This window comes from Cibotium barometz, chromosome 31 (assembly GCF_041138505.1).
Source record: "Cibotium barometz isolate CiBa-2024 chromosome 31, ASM4113850v1, whole genome shotgun sequence".
NCBI lineage: Eukaryota > Viridiplantae > Streptophyta > Polypodiopsida > Cyatheales > Cibotiaceae > Cibotium > Cibotium barometz.
In genome coordinates this window covers 23,009,153-23,034,994 of record NC_141076.1, presented here as the reverse complement: position 1 = coordinate 23,034,994, position 25,842 = coordinate 23,009,153, and the positions used below count along the sequence as shown (strand labels likewise).

General features: G+C 43.5%; 1 protein-coding gene across 3 annotated transcripts in view; it reads right to left on the bottom strand.

The window, feature by feature from the left end:
* The window catches only part of LOC147620637 (hsp70-Hsp90 organizing protein 3-like), a 48,802-nt gene extending 25,925 nt beyond the window's left edge, over positions 1–22,877 (bottom strand). For all 3 annotated transcript variants that reach the window (XM_086824896.1, XM_086824895.1, XM_086824897.1), the window contains exon 1: positions 22,743–22,877. The gene's annotated coding sequence lies outside the window, so the exon portion shown is untranslated. The remainder of the gene's footprint in view (positions 1–22,742) is intronic.
* Positions 22,878–25,842: the final 2,965 nt, after the last annotated feature.

The window sequence follows — 25,842 nt, the reverse complement described above, 5'->3', positions numbered from 1 at the left end:
TACAAACCTCGTAAGAGGGATGCACGCTAGCTCACCTCCAACCATAGGTTCGATGCTTCAAACCACCCCCGAGCCGGAGGCTAAGACTCCAATCCCACAAACCATGCCAGTTAGCACCACTAGTACCACCAACACATGCCTACTGAGGCCTTCGACATGACCGTCCATGATCCGTCGAATCCAATCATGTTCTCGACAATAATCCTAGTCCATCACAGACCAGAGAGTGAATAACTATCTCTGAACAAAAATAACCCCAAGTCTCACTTGTATATTGGCTACTCCTGCTATAAATAACTCTCCAATCATAAATAGCCAATATACTTGGTATTATTAACCATGAGCCTTAGCTGCCTGTATCAGCTTGCTTCCTCTAATCCCAAGGCTTCCCTAACCCTGCAGGAATAGACCACTAATCCTAAAGATAAGTACTAGGTACGTAGCATCAAGCATCAGCTTGCTTAGCTATATACTTGCTACTCTTACGTGTACCACAAAGAAGGCATGTTGCTTGCTTCTCGATATGCAAACCTGTCACACAGCAAAACCATACCACCAGTACCAACACAGATAGGTGGTGTTCATAGGGGTAATGTGGCCAATTAAATCACTAAAGGACACTACTTTAGTTGCAGCTCTTTTCATACAGAGGACGCCCGCACAGAGAATTGTTGCTTCTCTCAACACAGTTAACAAGAGATGGTCAAACCAATTTTGACAAACGAAGAGGGGTTACGTAGCTAGTACAAGCCCACAAGATAAGTAGCGCCTACCATATGCAACTCCCCGTAGATGAGCTCCCCATACTGTTGACCTACGCAACTCTTCCCACCTGCGCACCTCTCCCCTGATGCACACATGTACCCCATCCTTCACCCTCCTCCTTTCTGCACATCTGTCCACCTTCTTCACCTCCTGCCAGCCATTCTCCTCCTCTGCCCGCCTTCTCCTCTTCTTCCCACCATTTTACCTCTACATGCATCAACATAAGTAATAATATTTTATTGTGCTCAAGAAGGCCGCCCACCTCTTGATTGGCATTATCGCTTTTGCTCAAGCCAATCCTTTCTCACCCTCACCGGCCAGGAGAACCATTAATTTTCCCAAAGACAAGCTTCTCATCCTCCAAACTGATTTGGACAAAGAGCTGAAGACGACTCTCATTGGCAAAGTTTGTGGGTCTAATCCCTCCCAATGTCAGGCAAAAAAAATGGATTTTGGCAACATTGCCCTCAGATTTGGCCTCACACTTTATTGACACCTGTTTATTTGGAAGAGGATTCTTCCAAGTCGACTTCAATTCAGAGGCCACTTCTCAAGCACTTGCTGGAAGCCCATTTCCTCTTGGCCGAGGAAACTCTTCTTTATCCAGTAGTACTATGGTAGAGGACAGCAACCACACTCCAATTTTTCTTAGATTTGACCTTCCCCGGATATATTGGAAGTTGTTGGCCTCCATAGGATCAGTGTTTGCGTAGGTTCTAGATGTACCCGTCCTTTGAGAATCGCCTTCCACAACTACAACAGCAATTACCGCCAACCTTGATGGGGTGCCTCGAGTCATGGTCCTCGTAATAAGCAATCCCTCCATTACTGATGATTACATTATGCTATTGGGACGTGATGGCTCATTCTTTCTACAACAGTGGCATGCGAGACCAATGTAGTGTTTCTTGCCAACAGGAACACATTGTCAAAGATTGCCCCGATCTAGCGGCCAGACTAGAAGATGGCGCAAATGCACCCATCGGGTCCTTTACACGGCCCCACCTCCATTGCTCTTGTTCCCTATGTTGTATAGCGTTAGGCGAGGTGCGGTGACAGGCATCCCGATTCCTAGACCCCCACTCATGACCTGTCGTCAAAGCCCACACTAGAGCACCCCAACCGTTTTGCGTCCCTTGCTAAAGATGATGATGATGTTCATGATGAGAATGCAGTTCAATTGGGCACTTGTCACAAATACGGAAGCGTGTTCATAGAAAACCTTATCCCACACATAACATCATGGCATCATACATAGCATCTAACAACATCATCATCATACTTAGATACCACTGAAACAACAATATGAAAATTTGCACAAAGACAACACTAGGAGCTGAAGTTGCCCCCCACCAAACCCCCCCCCCCACCCCCCCCCGGCCCCGGAGGTATCTTTATTACCAACAGAGTGTTCCAGTACAAGAGAACCAGTGCCAGAGAGTAAACACTCTTCAAACTGGCACCAGATACATCCAAAATAAGATGAAAACAACAATCTCAAGCTTCCGTAAGTCCCTTGGGCACAACCACACTCTAGTGTGCGATCACACCCTCTAGCAATGGTGCTGTCCCGAATAACCAGCCATGAAAACCTTGGCTCTGGCCACCCGAAAGTTCCACCCTTAGAGCCATAGGCTTCACGTAGGTTCAAAGACTTTGCCTTCAAATCTGTCGCGAAGGACATTGCTGAATTGGACTGCACAGCCCTGTTTTCAGCCCACAAACATGTTGTAAAAGTAACCCCAAGAGTTGAGACAGGTGCTCTGTTGTTTGCCTTGAATCCCGAGCCTTCACAGCATCAATATCCAGCCAAGAAGCCTGCTGTACAGCAATCGACCAGCCCTATAGAGAGGCCAAGAGTGGTCGCTTTTTCCTGTAGTACCTATGGAGGCAGCCCACAGGCTATAAAGCAGCCCTTCATGGTCGACCAGCTCTCCCAAGTTCCCTTGCATGCCCTCTTGACAACTGTCACAGGCCTTGCATGTTCGTCCGCCAAAAACAGCTGGGAAGGGGGGTGCCTAGCTGATTTTGGCCCTCCTCCCCCAGAATAACAACTCGTGGACCTTTCTTGGCTTGAGGGGCTGCCCACTTCGAGTAATGGCTGTGAACACCTTAAAAATTGTCTACCCGAACTTAAGTGTATGTTAACACTTAATAATTTGTTCGCCCAAATTTAAGTGTATGTGAACACCTCCACTCATAAACCTTAGATAAATAAAATATAAGCTGTAAATTGAGTTTGGGGTCACTTACCACCTGCAAAACACATAAGACCACTGCCTTCCATGGAGTCCTTCCACATGTACTAAACCATGCCTGGAACACACACCATGGTCTATAACTACCCTTCCATGGTGTTCCTCCACATGAGTATAGTAAAAAATATGACATCTCCCTAGCTTTTAATCAATTGTCCGCGGCTGAAATGTTGCTAAATAAACCTGTAGAAGATCCCGCTAATCCTTGAAGTAGTCTTCATCTACCCATTTCGCATCCAACGCGGGGTAGTTCTTAAACTTCACAAGGAACCTGCGAATAAGCCTGCCACCAACAGCTTTTCGTTCCTTATGAAACACAATATGTTCCGGTTGAAGCACTTCTTCAAGTTCATCAATTTCGGGTTGGTCCTCAATAACTAGCTCAAGTGGCTCAAGACCCACATATTTCTTGAGGAGGCTAACATGAAAAGCATTATGTATGCGCCAATGTTCAGGCAAAGCAAGCCTGAAAGCCACCTCATTAACCCGTTCCAATACCTGGAATAGTCCATAGTACCTAGGAGACAGCTTTGGACATTTGCCTTTGCCAGGTTGCTTCCGAAGGCGTGCCTTCTCAAACTTGAGAAGCACCCAATCACCCTCTTTGAAATCCATTTGCTTGCAATGTTTATTTGCAACTTTCTTATGCTTTTCTTGAGTTCTTCGTATGGCTGTCCGTACCTATGAGAAAGCTATATCCAGATCTCTAACATACTCATCCGCAACAAAGATTTCATCCTTTGCCCGAAGGATAGGTGGAAGCACCACTCTGCCAAACCATAAACAATCTCAAAGGGTGCCGAAGTGTGCACCGTATTGTTATAAGCAAACTCCACAAGAGGCAAGTATCCCAGTATGATTTCCGCTCAGCCACATAACATTTGAGCAAATCAAGTACAGCTGAATTTGCAATTTCACTCTGCCCATCCGTCTCTAAGGATGATAAGCTGATGAAAAATTCAGCTTTTTGCTAATATTATCAAATAAAGCCTGCCAAAACAAACTTGTGGTTCTCGCATCGCGATCTCTCAGTATAGTCTTAGGCATACCATGATGCTTGAAAATCTAGGCCAAGAATATCCTCGCCATGTGCTCAAGCTTAATATTCTTTCGCATAGGAATGAAATGAGCCTACTTGCTAAACCTGTCAACGATGGTCCATATGGCGTCATTCCCTTGCTGCGTTTTTTGGCAAATCCATGATAAAATCCATGGCTATGGACTCCCATGGCTGATCCGGAATAGGCAACGGTTGAAGCAAACCGGGTGCCTTATGCCTGTCAAACTTCACTTTCTGGTAAACCATACATTCGCGCACATAAACATCTATGTCTTTATGCATGTTTGGCCAAAAAAAGTACCTCTCCAAAGCCTATGTAGTGGGAAGAATTCCTCTATGCCCTACATACGACAGTGCATGGCATTCATCCATCACCTTAACCCGTAAATCCTTATGCACACATAAGCGATTTTGCATCATCAAATATCCATCCCATATGCAATAGTTTGGGGTTGAAATGCCCTACTGTAAATCAGCCCATACAAGTTGAAAATCATCAAGCGTATCATATGAATTTCGCATATCGGAAAGATACTGATGATAGGCAACAATGACAGCACGTACCTATGGCCCGATTAAGAACAGGTTTCCTATTCCACGCATAGATTGTATTTTGGATAAACTGGGAGGAGGTGCTTGTTTTAGCTGCATTGATCTCAAAAGTGGCTATCATCAAATCAGAGTGGCACCTTAGGATGTTCATAAGACGGCTTTCCGAATTGCTTTTGGGCTATATGAGTTTTTGGTAGTGTCTTTTGGCCTTACTAATGTTCTCGCCACATTTAATCGAATGATGGACCGCATATTCAGGAAACACAGGAAGTTTACTGACACGTTCTTTGATGACATCATTGTCTTCTCAAAGAATGAGCAAGAACATAGAGAACATTTGGCGACAGTTTTTGAAGAGCTTAGATAGCATAAGCTCTACATAAACGGTAAGAAGAGTGAATTCTTCTTATTTGAGATCCATTATCTTGGTTATATTCTATCCAAGGATGGGGTATGCATGGATCCAAGCGAAATATAGGCTATTCAGGATTGGCCAGAGTTGAACTCGATTCACCATGTCAGAAGTTTTCTTGGATTATGTGCATACTACAAGAGGTTTATCAGACACTTCTCTGAGATTGCCTCATCTTTGCATGATCTCACTAAGAAGAAAGCTGTCTTTAAGTGGAGTGATGTAGAGAAGGAAGCTTTCCATACGTTGAAAGCTTGTATCATATCAAGACCGGTATTGATTATTCTGGATTTACATAAACCCTTCTCTTTTGAGTGATGCATGTGGGGACAACATTGGAGCTGTTTGAAGGACACACCATAGCTTTTGAGAGTAGGCATCTTCAAAATGCAGAGCTCCACTCGTAGGTTTATGAAAAAGAGCTATTGGCAGTGATTCATGCCCTTACTGTATGGAAGCATTATCTTCTCGGGACTGAATTTGTTGTCAAAACGGATCACCAGAGTCTGTGGTACTTTTTGACGCAAACTAAATTATCAGAGAAGCATATGAGATGGGCAAATTTTCTCTCTATGTTTCATTTTCAGATTTTACATACACCTGGTAAAAAGAATGTAGTGGTAGATGCTCTTTCTAGAATGATTTTATTCAAGGCACGATAATCCACACACATACGGTACGAACCATCCTTCTTCTGCACCAATAAAACTGGCGAACAATAAGGAGAAGAACTAGGGCGTACTAGCCCTTTCTCAAGCAAGTCATTAACTTGCATCATAATCTTCTCTACTCACCCGATAAGGTGGCCTATTAGGAGGAGAACTTCTCGGGATTAGATCAATGCGATGATCTTCTGGTCTCTTTAGTGGTAACTCACCAGGCAAAGTATCACAAAAGCAATTGCTAAAACCATACAAAAACTTTAATCTTTTATGCGTCCAATGATCCACATTTACATTAGTTTGAGCATGTTCAACCCATCTCTGACAAAAACCAAGTAAGAACAAGTAGACTTGTTCATTACTTTGTGAATTTGTACATGGCTGACAATTGGTATGGTGCTTCATGGAGCACAAGCATCTATGACCACTTCCATGCCTCTATGCAAAAAGGAAATTTTCTTAGGCTTATAGTCCTTCGGCTCCATACGAGCATGCACATCCCGTGAGTGGTGCAACCAAAAAGCTTTCATGATCAAGGTAGCCCTGGATATGGATGCAGAGTTTCCCAATGATAGGAGTTACATAACCCCTTTACCAGCAAAAGCGGCATCGGCATTCATTTGCATACCATAATCTGATACATTTAACCCAATAGCTGCAGCCATCTCTTCAGAAATGAAGTTATTTGCGGATGCATCATCAAAAAGGAAAAGAGCGGGCTCATCCTTCAATTGCCCCCACGCCTTGCATATGGTTCTGCTCTCAATAGGTTGCCTCGTATTTCCCTGAACATCAAGAATCACATTCACATTAGGCTTCTCTGCTTTGTCCCCTATATTCTTGGGATTCTTTGGACACTTAAGATACAAGTGGTCCTTGCTGCCACATCCGAAACATTTCCCATCTCGTACATACTCAAGCCTCTACTGTTTGGACAGCCCATGACCAAAGAATTTACTCCCCGGCTTCTTAGACGAGCCTTCCTTTGTATCTGAAGAACCTTTCTGGTCACTTTTAGGGGACTGCCCCTCCTTTTTCTGGTCATAGCCAGCCCTCTTCTTGCCTTTATATCAATCTGAAAATGGCCTGTTTTTGGGCAAAACATGCAACCGTTCTGCCACAGTAGCTGAATGAATGAGCTTTTGAAAAGTCTGATTCAGGTAGGCTGTCATGTATTACAGAGTGCAACTAGCTTCAAACTTTCTTTTCTTCTCTTCTTCATCAAGAGACATGAAGGGGGTTATCTTCGGCAGCACCTTCCAAAATTTGCCCACATAAGTCTACACACACTCTCCCTCTTCTTGTTTACGCCAATCCCATTCCTTCTTCACATTCTTAACAAAGTTCGGTGGCAAAAACTGTGCATAAAACTGCCTCTTAAAGTCAGTCCAAGAAAGAGCTGCTATGCCATCCGATAACTTTGCCATCCACCAATCACTGGCCGTATCTTTCAAGTCCATGCCCACGTGTCGCAGCTTGGACTTCTCTGTGAAGTCTCCATCACAAAAGGCTATCTCAAATTGCCTGACAAAAGAAAGAGCCTTTGTAGTATCCATCTTTCCATGGAAATTTTCAAATTTAATGTCCTTATCTCCCAATTTAAATACTTGGGTCTTCTTCTTGCTGCGTAACCTGTCAGGAGAAACAGATCTGTCTCTCTTACCCCAAGAATGAGAAGAGCCTTCATGCTTGTACCTCATCCTGCATCTATCTGTCGGGTGTATTCATCACATGCTCATCATCACTCACATGATCAACCATGATTGTAGATCAAAAATTTCTGCCAACATAATATCTTCTATGCCCGGCTCTATCTGCTACCCTCAACAAGGGGATTTACCACAGACTAGAGAATCAAGGCTCTAATACCACTGTCACAAATACGAAAGCATGTTCACAGAAAACCTTATCCCATACATAACATCATGGCATCATACATAGCATCTGACAACATCATCATCATACTTAGATACCACTTAAACAACAATATGAAAATCTGCACAAAGACACAACACTAGGGGCTGAAGTTGGGCCAGCCTCCCTCCCCCACCCTCCCCCCCCCCCCCCCCCCCCCCCCCCCCCCCCCCCCCCCCCAGGTATCTTTATTACCAACAGAGTGTTCCAGTACAAGAGAACGGGTACCAGAGAGTAAACACTCTTTAAACTAGCACCAGATACATCCAAAATAAGATGAAAACCAATCAAACAATTGCGTGAGTACTCAATCTCAAGCTTCCATGAGTCCCTCAGCCACAATCTAGTATGTGATCGCACCCTCTAGCAGTGGTGCTGTCCCGAATAACCAGCCATGAAAACCTTGGCTCTGGCCACCTGAAAGTTCCACCCTTAGAGCCACAAGCTTCACGTAAGTTCAAAGAATTTTTGCCTTCAAATCTGTCGCAAAAGACCTTGCTGAATTGGACTGCACAGCCCTGTTTTCAGCCCACAAACATGCTATAAAAGCCACCCCAAGACTTGAGACAGGTGCTCTATTGTTTGCCTTGAATCCCGAGCCTTCAGAGCATCAATATCCAGCCAAGCAGCCTGCTGAACAGCAGTCGACCAGGTAGAGAGGCCAGGAGTGGTCGCCTACTTCAAGGGGGAGAGAGAGAGAGAAGAATCGCTTTTTCATGTACTACCTATGGAGGCAGCCTACCAGCTATAAAGCAACCCTGTTCATGGTCGACCAGCTCTCCCAAGTTCCCTTGCATGCCCTCTTGACAACTGTCACAAGCCCTGCACGTTCTACTGCCAAAAACAGGTGGGAAAGGGGGGTGCCTAGCTGATTTTGGCCCTCCTCCCCAAAATAACAACTCGTGGACCTTTCTTGGCTCGAGGGGCTGCCCACTTTGAGTAATGGCCAAGTTTTATTAAAAATTGGTCCTTTTTTATGTGAACACCTTAAAAATTGTCCGCCCGAACTTAAGTGTATGTGAATACTTTATAATTTGTCCCCCCAAATTTAAGTGTATGTGAACACCTGCACTCATAAACCTTGGTATAATATAATATAAGCTGTAAATTGAGTTTGAGGTCACTTACCACCTGCAAAACACATAAGACCACCGCCTTAGTCCCAAACAGGTGTGCACACACGCGCACACACTCGTCCACAAGGTTTCCAGCGTCCCCGGTGCCCATGGACAATCACATGCAGAAGTACCACACATTGTCCAAGCAATGAAGACAAGTCATTCATGCATGTCAACACACACACAAATGCTTTATGCATAATATTATGGATTCCATTGGAAAACTTATTCATCTTGTACCAAACCCTTCTCGAGCACCACCCATACAAGTATAAAGAATGCTCACCAGGGTGTCCACCCTTCCATGAAACTTCATCAGCATGCCAGGAACTCTCACCAAGGTATCCACCCTTCCATGAAGCCCTTCCACATGTACTAAGTCATGCCAAGAACTCACACCAGGATATCAATCCTTCCATGGAGCCCTTCCACATGTAACCAATCATGCCAAGAGCTCACACCAAGATCTCAATCCTTCCATGGAGTCCTTCCACATGTACTAAAACATGCCTGGAACACACACCAAGGTCTATACCCATCCTTCCATGGTGTTCCTCCACACGAGTATCGTCAGAAACATGACAGCACTCGTGGTGAGGATGCAATGCAGTTAGTTGGTGATACTTTGCATTTGGATGTACATGCACTATAGTCTTATGGTAGTGTGTGTCACAAGAAGTGGACTCCTGGAACAAGAATAGACCAACACTTCAAATACCAGACAGAGAATGAAAAACACAGCGGAAGAACCATAAATAATACAATAACACTGCAGTGAGCCAGAACGGCCAACCTCCCTAGGAACTTCTTATTGAGAGAGAAGCTTTTACAATAAACCAAGGTGCGGGTGCAATCAGCACCGGATTTGCCACAAAGCATCAGCACAAATCTTGCCCAGACCTCAATCTAGAGCCAAGATACAAACACAGCACCAAAAGCAAACCGAAAAAACTGTCTCAAAACAGTCCCATGAATTCAATTCACAAACACTCCATAAATCAGCCCTGGTATGGAGCCAAAAATAGCCCCGAACTCCGTGCCAAATCAGCCCCAAAAACAGTCCCATATCTACCCAAAAATGAGTCGACAAACCTTGTTAGGCTCTGGGAGAAAGCAACCAGCCATGTGGCTGCCCTGGAAGAAGTCGACCAGCTCTATGGCTGTCCTGGAAGGAGTCGACCAGCTCTATAGAAGGTATGGAACAATTCGGCCAGCCTTGTAGGAGGTATGGAGGAAGTCGACCAGTAGAGAAGAGAGAGAGAAGACTCCAATATAATGAGGAGGGATGCGCATGCTCAAAAACAGCCCCAATCCTTGCTTTAATAGAGTCCAAGTAGCTATATTTGCAGCACTTTTCCCTTTTTGTCCAAAATGAGTGAACTTGCCCAAAAATATCAACTTTATGCTTTTTCTTGGCTTGTACTCCAAGTTTGAGCCCAAAATATCAACTTTTGTGCCTTTCCCAAGCTTGTAGCCCAAGTTTTCCCTAGGCTTGTAGCCTTTCCCTAGGTAGCCCAAGTCACTTTATTGATAAAAAACCCATGGTGCTCATGTTGCTTTGCATAGCCATCTTTCAAGCCAAACTTTAATGTTTTCTACTGTGGAAAATCCCCATTCACACCTTGGTTCCGCTCAATGTGTGAAACACTAGTCAAGATTGGTGAAGGGACCAAATGGTAACATCCCCTCCACCTTGGTTTGATTATATTCTCGAGAGGCTGAATGGAGCAAAGGTGTTCACGAAACTTCATTTAAAGAGTGGGTACCACCAAGTGAGGGTTGTGGAGGGGGACATCCCCAAGACAGCCTTCCGTACGAAATGGACCCACTATGAATTTGTGGTCATGCCATTTGGCTTGACGAACGCCCCAGCTACATTCAACGGCATGATGATGCGTGTCTTCCGGATTTGATTGGAAAGTGTGTGTTCATATTTCTGGACGACGTACTAGTATTTTCAGCTACGGTTGAGCAGCATGACATTGATGTGGAGAAAGTCCTTAAGTTGCTGGAAAGCAACAAGCTCTACGTCAATGAAAAGAAGTTGGAATTTTATTTGTTCCAGGTGCATTACTTGGGATACATAATTAGTGCAGAAGGCATTCGACTTGATCCAGCTAAAGTGGCCGAGATTGTCAATTGGGAAGTACCTCAGACATCATATGACATCAGATCCTTTGTGGGTATATGCCAGGCATACTCCACCCACATAGACCAGTTTTTTGACCTCTCGACGGATCTCACCGATCTATTAAAGGGTGTGAAAACAAGAAGGCAACGGATTCGAGTGACTCCACGAGCGTTGGAGGCATTCAAGAACCTCAAGGTGGCTTTATCTGAAGCGCCTTGTTTACCACTTGCCTCGTGGGACGAGCCATTTCAGGTGATCACTGATGCGGGTAACATCGCAATTGGGGGTGTGTTACAACAGAATGGTCATCCAGTAGCTTACATGTCTCGTAAGTTACTGCCCGCAGAGAAAAATTACTCAGTCTACGATCGTGAACTCCTTGCAGTTATACAGGCCTAGAAACATTGGAAACATTTTCTGTATGGCCGTGACTTTGAGGTTCGCACTGACCATCAGGCATTACGTTGGATTCAGACAATGCCAAGTGCATAGTGGAGTGATCAACAACACCGCTGGAGTCAGATATTCCAACAATTCGGTGGTATGATAGAATACCTTCCTAGAAAGGCCAATCCAATGGCCGATGCTTTGAGCAAGAAGGGACAAGTGACTTCGATTCAGACCACTAGACTCGATCTTGTTGTTGGTACAGGACTAGATGACATGAAGCACACGTACGTGGATTCCGAGGAATTCGGTACACAGTGGGAACAGACATCGGATGCCACAGGACCATGCCACTTTCTGATACGCGATGGTTGGCTTTTCTACAAAGACCGACTGTGTGTCATGAAGTCGTTCAGGGCAGCTCTTCTCCATGATGCCCATGACACCATTACTGCTGGTCATAGGGACATGAATTCAACTCTGGAGAAATTGGAACGACAATATTATTGGCCAAAGATGAGGCAGGATGTGTTTACATATGTACAACACTGTGATATTTGTCAAAAGGTGAAAGCTCCTCGTGGAAAGAAGATAGGGTTGTTACAGCCCTTGCCAATTCCCAAGGATCCTTTCCAAGATATTTCAATGGACTTTGTCACGAATCTACCTCCTAGTCCGGGTAAGCGTAATACGTAGTGCTTAACTATAGTTGATAGATTTAGCAAATTTGTTATGCTTATTCCTTGCGGGGCCAATGTGACCACTGAGGATGTTGCCCAGTTATTCATTCGGCATTGGTACCCGATTGGCAGGATTCCTAGGACCATAGTGTCAGACCGCGATGCCAAGTTTACCAATCATTTTTAGAGGGCATTGTTTGATAACTTTGGTACTAAATTGAGTTTTTCCAGTGCATTCCACCCACAGATGGACGGCCAGACAGAGATATACAACCAGTCGGCCTTTGATGTGCTGAAGTGTTATGTCCACGATCAGCAAGGTAAGTGGGAATCTTATTTGCCTTTAGTTCAAGCTGTTTTGAATGATTCTTTTTCTTCAGCTATTGGCAGGACTCCATATGAGGCAGCGTTTGGAAGACCTTTCCAATCGTTGTTAACCAAGACCTCGTCTTCAGTACCTGAAGCGAACAGAGTGACAAAGTCCTACCAAGAGATTTTAGTGTCACTAAAAGACAGATTGGCTAAAGCGCAAGAGGCCTACACTCGACAGGCCAATAAAAACAAAAGAGAAATGAAGTTTTCAGAAGGGGATTGGGTTTATCTTCAGATTATGAAGCAAAGGTTGAAGTAGGTGGACAAGCAATGCCCAAAGTTATCTTTCATGAGCTTCAGACCTTTTTCCATCAGGAAGAAGATTAATGAGGTGTCTATGCAGTTAAAGTTACCTCCGAGTTGGACTATGCACGATGTGTTTCACGTCAGTTAGTTCAAGCCATATGCAGGTCCAATCCCTTCAAAAGTTAAAGACAAGGTGGAACCAAATATTGTTGATGAAGCAGAAGTTATGGTTTCAGAACGGATCCTTCTGTACCGTTTCAAGCATGGCTCAGGCCGAAGACAAAGACAATTCCTCACGAAGTTTCAGGGCCAAGGGACCCACGAAGCGGTATGGCTCGACAAAGTTTTTCGAAGACTATCCGGCGTTATTGACGGATTATTTGGAGGCTATGCAACTTCCGTCAAGTTAAGCAGAAGGGGATGTCACGTGCATCACGCACTTGGATGCCACGTAGACATATCTGTACACAAGGTGCATAACCTGGATGGTAAATTGGTCCCATGTGAACCCTGTCCGAGACGAGTCAGCCAGCGATGCATCCCAGTCGTCCGAGGTCAGGTGTGCATTGTCCTACACAGGAGTCCAAGGTCAAGTGTGCAATATCCTGCACATGAAACAGTGCCAGTCCGCGTTGTGAGTCTCCCTCTGAAATGATTCTGTGTATCTGGTATGGTACCGGATGCCAGATCATTGTGTAGATAGTTAGGGTTTGCTTTTAGGAATAGGGGCCAGCCCATAGGGCTACCCCAGGTCTGTGTGTGGGCATGGAGATAGTGTGAAACCACCCCCATGAGGGCCAGGAAGGCCCTGGCTGAACCCACCAACCATGGAGAGGCTATAAGACAGCCCGAGGGGCAGGCTAGGGGCAAACATACATGAGATGCAGCCTTTGTATGGCTGTAGGGCAAGTTTGGGTCAGCCCATACAGGCTGCCCAATCCCCAATGTGCTTGCGAAATGAGTGCCCAGCCCTAGAGATTCAATCGCTTGATGCCCAGCCTTCAAGGGAGAAAAGCGCAAGTTTTTTATGTGATTTTTCAGCATTAAATGCTGAATATTCAGTTGTGGCAGAAAAGTGAACTGGCCGCCTGGATATAAACTGGCCGACTGCTATTTATTAGAAGTATAAATAGGTGAGAGCTCAAGTCATGGTGTTACCTCACAATTCACCAAGTGCTCAAGCATACAAGGCCTAGGACAGCCAAGAAGATTGCTAAAGCAAAGGGGTGGAGGACTGCAGGTCAAGGGCAGAGATTTCTCAGCCAAGAAAGGTCAAGTTTACTGTATTTTCTTTTCAGATTTACATCATTCTAATAAAGCAAATACACCATTCGTGGTGGGGGCCCTACAAAGGGTCTTTGGGACCCAATACTGTGTCCTCTCCTCTCTCCCTCTCTCTCTCTATTTTTTGCACATCTTCATTCAGTTTTGTGCATTAATTCCGTCGCAAAAAGTGTGCTGATTTCTAAGCATTGAAGTTACCGATCTCCCCCGAAGCTTCCGCATGTTACACCAAGCCCATTTTTTAAGTGTATGTGAACACTTGTCAAGTTATGCATGCATGTTTCGACACTTGACAAGCAAAATGTGTATGTTTTGACACCTCTCCTTCTTCCATTCAAGGAGAAACTCGTTTTTGCTTTTCCCTCTCTCACCCTTGACACATGCTCTACCTTCTCTACATGCTGATTTTTCTGATTTTCAGCCCCTCCACTCACCAAACTAGGGTTTTCGCGTATGACAAATTTTCTATCCATGTTTCATTTTCAGATTTTGCATATGCCGGGAAAGAAGAAAGCCGTGGCCAACATAACATTGGCCTCACATGAGGATTTGTCTATGATACGAGAGGAAGTATGCTACCAATGATGATTTTGCAGCCGTATGGGCTGATTTGCAGGCCGGAACTCCACGTGCACCGCCGTATGATGGAGTTCTTAGAGAAATAATGCCTACCACACAAATGATTGAGAAATACTTCTATTGGCCTTCCATGCGAAAGGATATTGATGCCTTTGGAGCCAACCCCGGATCACATGTTTGCCCAATGGAAGACCGCCTGTAGCACATAAGAGGAGGAGGGTGGAACTTTGTTGATCCAAGGGACTACTTAGATGTAGGTCACATAAGAGTCCACCGAGTTAGTGACCATGAAATGTGTTGGCAATACATGGCCGCACTCAAAGAAGTCCGCATCGACCCAAGCATTGCCAATTGGTATTGTAAGTTCTTGCATATGGGACCCTCTAACTTCACATACATTGATGGCATCACACCACTCACCATGGGGATGCAGGATGGAATCCCCGCTACCCTTGCGAGGGCCGAGGAAGCAGTGGGGGGAGGGTGCTCCTTCGTAAGGCCTGGGAAGCAAACTCTCTATGTATCACTTGTCAAAAGGTGAAGTTTAATAAACAAAAAACACTAGGCTTGTTACAACCATTGCCCGTGCCTCATGAACCATGGATTTTATCAATGGATTTGCCTCACTCAGAATGGCAATGATGCCATATAGACTATCCTAGATAGATTTAGCAAACACGCTCCTTTCTTGCCAGTAAGGAAGTCGTTTTGGCTCAAGTGTTTAAACATCATGGAATGCCCAAATCTATTGTGAGAGACATGGACCCTCGGTCAATAGCTTGTTTTGGAGGGCATTGTTTGACAATATGGACACAAAACTTAGCTTTTCGTCCTCATATCAAAGTGAGGCTGCAAATTCATCTGTGCTTGATTTGCTTAAGTGCTGTGTGGCAAATCATGTGGGAAAAGTACTTGCCTCCCATAGAGTTTGCATATAATAACACGGTGAACGCTTCTTCAGACAAGGCTCCTTTTGAGGTTATTTATGGAAATTTTTAGCAATTTATGGACTAATCTGCTGATTGGTTGTGCACATGCATCTTATGTGATCAAAGAGAGCTACCTCATAAATGATAGCTGTCAATGTGTTGTATGGCAATGAGTGCCACATTCCTCCTTCCGGTCATAGTGCCTACTACACAACCGAAGCTTCTTTTGGCCAGGCATGCGAAAGGAGATAGAGGCATATGCACGTGCATGCATCACTTGTCAAAAAGTGAAGTTTTACAAGCAAAAGGCTCCAAGTTTACTTCAACCATTGCCTATTCCCTCACACCATGGGAAAGCATTTTATGGACGATTAACCTAGAACCCAACAGAAGAAAAATACTATATGGACAATTGTGGACAGGTTTAGTAAGCAAGCACACTTCTTGCCGATCAAGAAGACATTTAAACCTAAGCATATTAGTGGTGAAAATCTTTCTTGCAGAAGTGTTCAAGTATCATGGTATGCCAAAGTCCATTATGCCAAAGTCCATTGTGGGTGATAGAGATCCCACGACCACGAGCCATTTTGGAGGTCAGCTTATCACCCGCAAACAAATGACCAAAGTGAGGCTACAAATTCAACTATGTTAGATCTTCTTAAGTACTATGTTGTGCATTGAAAAACCGCATGGAAGAAGTATCTACCGCTTGTAGAGTTTGCCTACAATAACACGGTGCATGCACCCAAAAGAAAGTCCCCCATTTGAGATTGTATATGGCAAGAGTGATCTTGCCACCCATCCTCCACACTAAGGATGAGATATTAGCAGCCCATGAGTGTTTGGGACCTCGATATTGCCTTTGCACAAGTGCGGACAGCCATTACACATTCACAAGATACGCATAAACAGGTTGTCGACAAACACAAAAGGGAATTGGACAGCAAGGAGAATGATTGTGTATAGCTGAAATTTGAGAATGCAAGACTCACAAGCGGCCAAGGAAAGAGGGAGCATGTCCTAAGCTCTCTACCAAGTACTATGGGCCTTTTAAAGTGACCAGGCAAATCAATGAGGTTGCTTTCAATGAGTCTATTGCGGATTCTCTATGCTTTTCATGTGGATCTATTGAATATTTCAGTATCGTTCACCTTGTTGAGAACAAAAATCAGAGCTTGACAAATAATAGTAAAAGGCAAGCATGAGCTACTCACTTGTGAGAGTCTCAACTCCCTCAATTACGAAAAAGGAACAAAATCATTTGAGTATATAAGCAAATAAAAAAAGTACTTTGTGTTAAAGTAGATCCATGGCATAGTGTTCAATCAAGAGAGATAAGAGATACTAAAAAAGCATTTTAAGTGTACAATGTCACTTAAATTATTCAAGCAAGCAACCTTGATACTCCATACTAACAATATTATAGATTCTACCTTGATTGACATATCAAGTTACCTCTCTTAAAACTTCAAATAGTGATATTGGGTGAGACTTATGCTCAAAAATCTTCACTAAAAACTATAATATATTGACACTAAATTCCTCTACAAACTTGTCATAAACTAAATGCCATAACAAGATACTCATGAAAACCAAATCCATCAAGCAATCTTAGGTATATCTTTTTCTCCAATCGTAATCTGAGGATATATTTTTTTTTACCTATCCTACTAAAACACTTAACTAAGAAAACCCCAATCATTTTGCTTTTTGCCAACAACTTAATTCCCACATAGCTTGCCTGAGAACTTGACTCAGATTGACTCAACTCAGATTGACTCAATGTCTCTTACAACCATCTACCTCTTCTCAATTGAAAAAAGCTTTGAAGATTCCACTCTCCTTAAGCCACAATGAAACAAACCCTTCACCCCACGAGTACAGCTTGTGTACAAGGATTGCTGCAATGCCCGCCGTGGAATCCACATGCTAGGGGAGCTCGCTAACTCCCACCCAACCATAGCTCCATTTGGAGCACCCCCAAGCCTGAGGCTAGACTCATTTGTCGACCAACGGATAACCACCCTACGCCGAAACCCCTAAGACTAGCACCACTTGTTGGTCTACCGTTGGACCTAGGAATCACATCACCTTGATCTTTTGGGAGTCCACCCAACTCAAGACATTTGATTATGCACAATCCACTCACTTGTCCATTGGATTATTGGTGGGGATTTTAACATGATTGAGATGCCAACAAATAAAAGAGGTGGACATGAGGGCTTGGTGCATCCTCTTGAAAGAGCGTCTTGGGAGAGGTTTATACTCTCCATTCATGGCAGAGATTGTTGGCATGAGGATGACATTTTGAGGAGTCCATCCACTCTTCTTTATTCATGGTCTAACAGGAGAAGAGATGCAGGATGTATTTATGCACAATTAGACAAATTTTATGTGGATGATTGGGTGCTTGACAAAGGTGAACATACTTTTATTGCTACAAGCACACTTTTATTGCTACAAGCACCTCTAAATCGGATCATTGCCCAATGGTTTTATGTATTAGAGATCCGAATCGCCATGGATCAACACCCCATGTATGCATCCCTGATCATTTGTTTTCAGATGCAAAGCTATCGCGTCGTATGCTTGATATTTGGAGATCTCATGATTTCTCACAAGCCTCTCAAAGCCTGGCCTCTGCTCTCTATGATATTAGTGACTTTTATCACACATGTGCCGTGTCTAAGAGGCAAGAGGCCTTGGATTTAGAAAGGGCTATTAGACGTAGATTGGCTGCCTTGCAAAAAGAGCACGAGAAACATCCGCATGCTCAATGGGTTGCTAGAGCAGAACTTCATCACTCTCTTGAGCAACGCGCGGAATACTGTTTCCATGCCCAGGAATCCTTTTGGACACAGATGGGTGGCAAATGTAACAAACATTTCTTTGCTACTCGCGGCCCATCTCATGCCAGAGAGTGTCAAAGTTGCAAGATTCACATGGCACTCTTCACTCAAATCCTATTATGGTTAGAAAGATTGCCACTGATTTCTATCGCCAGCTTCTTAGTGCTAAGCCGCACTCTGGTTTGAGACACAAGGCACAAAGGAAGGTTGGGAATGCATTGCCACATTTGATCACTGAGGAGATGTGTGCCGCTTTGGATGCCCCTTTTTCTATGCAGAGTTCAATCATGCTCTTCATGCCTTACCTCATGGTAAGTGTCCAGGGGAGGATGGCCTCTCCCTTGTTTTTTTCATTACTTTTAGGGATGAGATTGGAGCTGAGATCACATCGGCTCTACAGGAGATGTGATCTATGCCTTCTTCTCTCACTGAGGGGCTTATTTATCTTATTCTTAAGAGTGGGGATAAGACATCGATTGGCCAGTGGAGACCTATCACCTTACTTGGGACTGCATATAAGATTCTTGCTAAGGCAGTGAACATTAGATTGCAGCCAATTTTGCACGATGTCATTCATGATACTCAGAATGGATTCTTACACGGCAAGAGCATCTTTGATAACATTTTCTCGTTTTGGGAGGCCGTCGAATGGGCTAAAGTGAGCAATCAGCCCTTAGCCATTCTGCTCTTGGATTTTGACAAGGCCTATGATAGAGTGGATTGGGACTTCTTTGAGGGTACTCTTAGCGGTATGGGCTTCTCTCAGAGATGGATCAAGGGAGTTTCATGCATGTATCGTAATGCCCACAGTAGAGTGCTATCTTACGGTGATAGAGAAGAGCGGTTTCAGATTTCTCGCTCAATACGGCAGGGCTGCCCTTTAGCCCGATTATTATATATCATAGTTGCAGAGGCCATGAGCATCTTTCTCCGCTCCACTGCTAGTACTTCGGGATTGAGGTTGTCTCTTTGTAGTCAAGAGGAATTGGTTGACTCTGAGTTAGCTAATTACACAGCCATGTTCTTGGAGGCTTCACATATATCCTTATGTTCCTTCCGAGTGGCACTAGAGAAGTTCTGTTTGGCAACAGGGACACTCATTATTTGGCACAAATCTGTTGGTTTTTGGGTTAGTGATTCACCAAGAGTTGCTTGGGGTGCAAAGCTTGGTTTTACTTGGATCAGCAGAAGATGCACTGCTCGATATTTGGGATGCCAAGTTGGGATTGATATTTCTCCTGCATAGCAGTTTGCTCCGATACTTATGAGTATCCGGAAAAAGAAGCTCCTCCCTTGGAGCTCCAGGACATTAGATTAAGCTTCCAGAGCTTTGGTGGCTAATCAGGTATTGCTTGCCTCAGCTTGGTTTATTACCTCTTGTTGGTGCTTCTCTCGTGCGTGCATTGGCCAATTGCGGAGATTGATCCGCAATTTTCTCTAGTCGGGTTTGGATGGCACCTCAGACTCTCATGCCAGGGTAGCTTGGCTCACAGTTATTCAGCCCAAACGAAAGAGGGGCTTGAATATTATCGATCCGGATGTTCACTGTAGGGCGTTACTTTGCAAACTTGTGGTCAGAGGTTTCCTACCAGGCACTGAGCCTTGGAAGGATTTTTTCTTGTCTCAGATTTCCGGATGTACACCCAGGGTCGGGAGAGACTGGATGCCCAGCACACGTTTTTTGTTCACAGAGGCTGATATCAGGGCACCATCTTCCCCTCTTATTACAACCATTGTCAGAGCATGGAGAAGCATGAGATCTTTTTTGCGACAAAGGCTTCCTAGGTCTTTGGACGAGGTTGACCGACAACCAATTATGTGGAACGAGCTCATTAGGGATGAGGCTGGTCGGCCACTTGGTGCATCTCGTTATATGCAGTGGTCAGGATGGGAGAGATGTGCATACACAATTCTTGCTTGGAAGATCTTTAAGAGTCTTCCAGAGGATCGGAGAGCTGCATCCATTCAGCATCTTAGGGGCTCTCGCATTCATATTGATCAGATTGATGTAGCTATTCCGCATGAGTGGCTTTTTGGGACCTTTCACGGAGACTATCATCCGAGTTGACTGGGAGTTTTTTCGAGGATAGACATACCTCTACAGGTCATTGCTCTCCCAGGCCAGGAGGCTACAGATTGCATCATTTACTTATCATGCCTAGAGGGAGATTGAGGAGATGTAGTATGGAGGAGATCATCCCAAATACTAAGCTTAGTCCCGTGAGGATTGTTGGTCGTTCGGGGAAGCATTAGTTCATTGACCCTTCTCCTCAGATAGTGACTCATGGCTCTTGGTGTTTGTGGTTATATGGTGGCAGTCCCATCAGATATCTTCAGTGGGATCTAGGAGAGTGGGAGTGGATTGATGCCTTCAATCCTTTGAAAAACCTTCCTTTTTTCAGTTTCAGCGTCCGGAATGCCAGGCTTCTCCTCACTCGACAGATGCATAGGATCCCTACTCTCAAGCCTCATTGAGAGAACTATGATATTTCTCCAATGATACAACGCTGATATTGGCATAGACTTTGGCACTCACACAGAAGGAGCCAAATCTTTCATTTCTTTTGGTTATTCTTACATGGTGGTCTCCCCACCAATCAGTGGAGATCGGTTTTCGGTGTAGCACCTTCCTGTCCTAGGTGTGCGACAGATTCTGAGACTGTACAACATTGTTTGTGGGATGCAGCACTGCAAAGTAAATTTGGGATTCTGTAGCCCAACTTATGGGCAAATTGAGTGACCGAGCCATGCATGTGACTTGGGGGGCAGTTGCTTGGCTCTCCCAATTCAGTCCGCAGCTTTTTTTATGAGGGCAGTGGTACAGATTCTGCTATTTTCATTCGTAGAGGTATTGCCCAGCATGGTTTATTGCAGGATGTTCCTCACTTTGATTATACACCCCCCAAACAAAGGATTGACACCAGTTAGGAGATTGTTGCCAATATTACAGCCTGGCAGATCTGGAGAGCTAGATGCACAGAGGCTATTGAGGGTGTCCAGATTTTTGGGTCTCAGTGCATTAGTACTGCATGGGGTGATATCATCCATACTCTTATGGTTACTTGGGCTCACATTCAGGGGCCCTCTCGTTCTGCGCAGGCGAAGCGCGTGATACTTATGCGGGAGTCGGACCATGGCATCTTCTTTTCCTCTAGTACCTCAGGTCTTACATGGCATCATGATGCTCCTTAGTGGTTGAAATCACCTTACATATTGGGGTGATTCTATTCTTTTCCGGCTTATAACTGTGATTGTTGTATGTTTTTTTCATACTTAATAGAAGTCTCTTTCTGAAGAAAAAAAAATAGAGGCATAGAGCACAAGTAAAAGCACCCCTCTTTTTATTCTGGGTCTCAACACCCACCCAAGGCACATCCAGTCTAAAGCCACCTTGTTATGGCCATTAGAGCTCATAACAGGGAACAAAGGCTTGAGAAAAGAGACAGTAGTCTCTCAACTTGGCATCTTGATGCGATGCAGGCCAAGAAATTTACAGAGCAACAACAATAAGTAGAAAGAAACTTGTTTGACCTAGCCTACTATTCTTATAGCACTACTAACCCTAATCAAGGCCCAAGGCTCTATCATAATACTCCTCTGAGCTCTAATGGTGGTGTATTAAAGGTGCCTTTTATATCTCTAGGAATTGGGATTTTGGAACAACTTAAATCCAGCCCCAAACAACTCTACTTTCTCTCGAGCTTTAGACTCATGGGAAAAGGCAATGTCAAGCAAAGTACGTTGTCACCATCGTAGTTTTCCCCAATGCTTCCCAATTCATTGCCCCAGGTTCCATGCGCTCTCTCCTAAGAGAGGGACATGGCAGTGCTACGTTGCTCTATGTCTCTTCCCAAGATAATATAACGGGTCACAACCCATATACAGTGCAAAAGTAAGACAATAACTGTGACTAAATTTTGTAGACTGCAACTATGCATTAGAACCACGCGGACCACGACAATAGGTTAAACAGAAGAAATGAGGTATATGAGCCCAGTGCTACAAAAGCCGTGATTTAACTACACATGAAGCATTGATAGTGTGGGGGAAGAGTCAAGTCAGCAGAGGATAGGCATGACATGACTAATGAAAGATGGAAATCTCTTCACGTGAAGTTATTCTTGAGCTAAGAAGGGTTTGAGCCCATCACAAATATTTTCCACGGGAGAGTTGATGAGCTCACTGATACTCCCATGCAAACCAGGAACCCCGCTTACATGCTATCATGTTGTCTACGCCCTCAATCCATGCTCATGGAAAATCAAGCGTGAAGTATTTCGTTCACAGATGCATTGATACCAGCCACGCCCTTTAGATTCCCAAGTTTTCGTGTTGAATTCATGAAATCAAAGCTTTCAAAAACAAGGGGCTTCCTCTACCTAACTGCGGAGCCTGGCGCTTACACATATTCCGTTGTGAGTACACGCAAACACAACAACAACCTAGCAGCTGGTATGTGTGCGCACGCGTAAATCTGATAGTGGGGAGCCGAAGGAGAGAGAGAGAGAGAGAGAGAGAGAGAGAGAGAGAGGGGGGGGGGGTACCTGGAGCAGACTGTCCTCGCAAGATCGCCCGCAGCTGCAACCAAGAAAAAAAAAAAGGGGAGGAGAATGCTTTTGGGGACAAAGCTACCTTAAAATCACGTTTTAAATGTTCCAGAGTCTTCTAGCAACCTCGGCTTCGTAAACATAAACATATATATAAATTGCAACCAATTCAAAGTACCCCTTATTTGATTTAGGAGTACACTCCCTAGTGCACTAATAAATAAACACATAAATATGAAAATCTATTTACACAAATTGAAAGAGAAGAGCACTATTACTAGTTCAACCCCTATATAGGGCAATTTATCTTATAAACAAACACATTAATATGAGATGCTTTACTCCCCCCTGATCATATATGATCTCAAAATCCCTAGCATAACAAGATGATGTACAAAACATTATGATCAATTCTAAGAGAATGCCGTTGTTAAAGAGTTATAACTTGATCAAATATGATCTCAAAATCCCTAACATGACAAGATGATGTACAAAACATTATGATCAATGCTAAGAGAATGCCATTGTTAAAGAGTTATAAGAAGTACCAATGAAATGCTTTGATTCCTTCGTTGCTCTTATATACCTTTTGTAGTCTTTGCATAAATTACCAAATGGCGAGTGAAAATATGTATATTACATTACATAATAAAACGACATTGATTATTTGAAGATCATAATTCTTGTTTTTAATATGTGACATCTATCAATATAATTTAACTTTAAAAATCTAAAAAATAGAGTATCTGATAAAGTTAGGTGAAAATAGAGAAAACTGACATGGTCCATGTCCAAGTTACACATTCAAACTAAATTTGGTCTATGTACGAGAATACCTACATATGGAGAAAGCAAACACTTACCTTGTTAAATCTAGGAACATCCTTCCATTGGAAAAGCATCTACTCGATACTCCACCTCGTATTGTCACGGTGGTGACAAATGTGCTCTATTTGTAAGCCCCACTCCTATATGAGGAATAGCCATCATGGTGTGAGTACCCGCGCACCTAGTAGTTTCCTAGTTTAGACACTGGATGGTGGAAAATGTGGTCAACTGGTTAGGAGATGGATTATGTAGACTTGACACCCTATAAGTAGAATGTGTGCTTATGCTTGCATGCACTATGACCGCAGTTTGTAAGCGCTGTGGACAACAAACAAGGACACATTATTCTCGGGGTCCATATATTCTCAAATGGCTGTGGGAGTTGCACAAACCAAGGACACATTATTCTCGAGGTCTATACATTCTCGGATGGCTGTGGGAGCTATGGGAGGAGCTTGCATGCACTATGGCGGCAGTGGTAAGCACTATGGACAACAAACCAAGGACACATTATTCTCGAGGTCCATACATTCTTAAATGGTTGTGGTGTGAAAAGTTCATATAGAACTTTGTTGTAGTCTAATATGGTCTCGGTCATATGATATGGTCAATTGGTCATTTTGGACCAAGTTGTTGGGTTAGTCGATATGGCCGATCTACATCCATGCCGACCTTGGGCACTATATATAGACTAGTTTGGTAGTCTTTGTTCATGTTAGCACGTTGCCCTTCATGACCATTGGGGATGCTCAAAAAGTCATTATATCATGTGTATGGCTCTTGGGTGATACCATTATACCTGGACACATGGCATATGCAAGATTGTGACCAGACTAAGTGTTACAGGTGCTACTGTGCAAAACACCACAGTCATCAGGCGTACGTTTGGGCCTAAATCATTGTTAATGTGTGATTTATATTTACAGCTTTGTGCAGCACTATCTTGGTGTGTAATTTTGTTTATTCATAGCTTTGTGCAACAATGACATGATTATCTTTGTGAGTAGGTGAAAGAGAGGCATAGGTGATGCCGAGCACGTGTGTGCTATGATGATGGTCACAACGGGACACTTATTGAATGTCCGGTGATATTTTTTATACTGATGTGATCTCCATTTTTATTTTGTTAGCCGTGATTATTTTTTATTATGGTGTCATCTTTGTGATTACTTTGTTAGCCACCATGCACCATTCATTGTATTAGCACATGTGAACTAGGTTTATTAGTTTCACACACTTTATGCATATTATATGTACGAATAACTCTATTTTTGAAGTGTAAGCCCAATTTTGTACAAGATAATATTTTTTGCTCTAAGGGATAATTTTTGAATAGATATCAAAATGCTTATGTTGTGAAGGGAGCTACTCGCATGAGGGGGGAAATTCAATCCATGATGTTTATTTATTTATTTATTGTTTATGCTATGGTTTTTGTGTTTAATTTTCCCAAGGCTTATGTCTACGCTTATGTTTGTTGATGTGTGCATGAGATAATTTTCTCAAGTGGTACAAAGGTCCTAACAGTGGTATCAGAGCTTGGGACCACTTTGAAGAGGAAGAACCACTTAATTCAAAGTAATTTCTAAGGGAGCAAAGGTAAAGGTCTTTTACCCACTCAATAGAAGAAAACACTACTGAAGGAGGATAAAAGAAAAGTGGATTTGCATGAGCCAAAAAAACCACCCTTTTCCCAACAATGGTTTTCTCCAAACCTCAACCTCATCAAGATCAGAGTTCATGGATGTGTTTAGTAGGTTGTGAAGGTCTAGTTTCCACCCTCAAAAGAAGGCATAGCTAAGAATTTGTATGTCTCTCATCCACAAATGACCGGTGCCTTCGCTATATATTCTACGATTGGCAATTTTGCTTATAAGAAAAAGCTTAAAGGTTTAAAGGCTTAAATCTTGAAAGGCTTGCTTATTAAGCCTTAGTAATAAGGCTTATAATACCTTTAGTAAAGGCTTGTTCTAAATACTATTAAACCCTTAGTCCAAGGCTTTTTAAGGCATCAAATTAAAGCCTTAACAAGCTCCCAAAAAAAAAGGCTCAAAGGAAGACCCCAAAATTTGGTTTCTAAAAATTTCAAAAAAGGGGGAAAATGGTTTGCTTCAAAAAAAGAAATTTTCAAATCAAGGGTGACTTCACACTTATCGATTTTTGAGCTATCACTCAACAAAATTACTTGATTTACACTTCACGAACTTGAGCAAAGATTTGACTTTTTGTAAATTGGAGAAATAGTAGGTGTCTTGCTGAGGAAAATTTG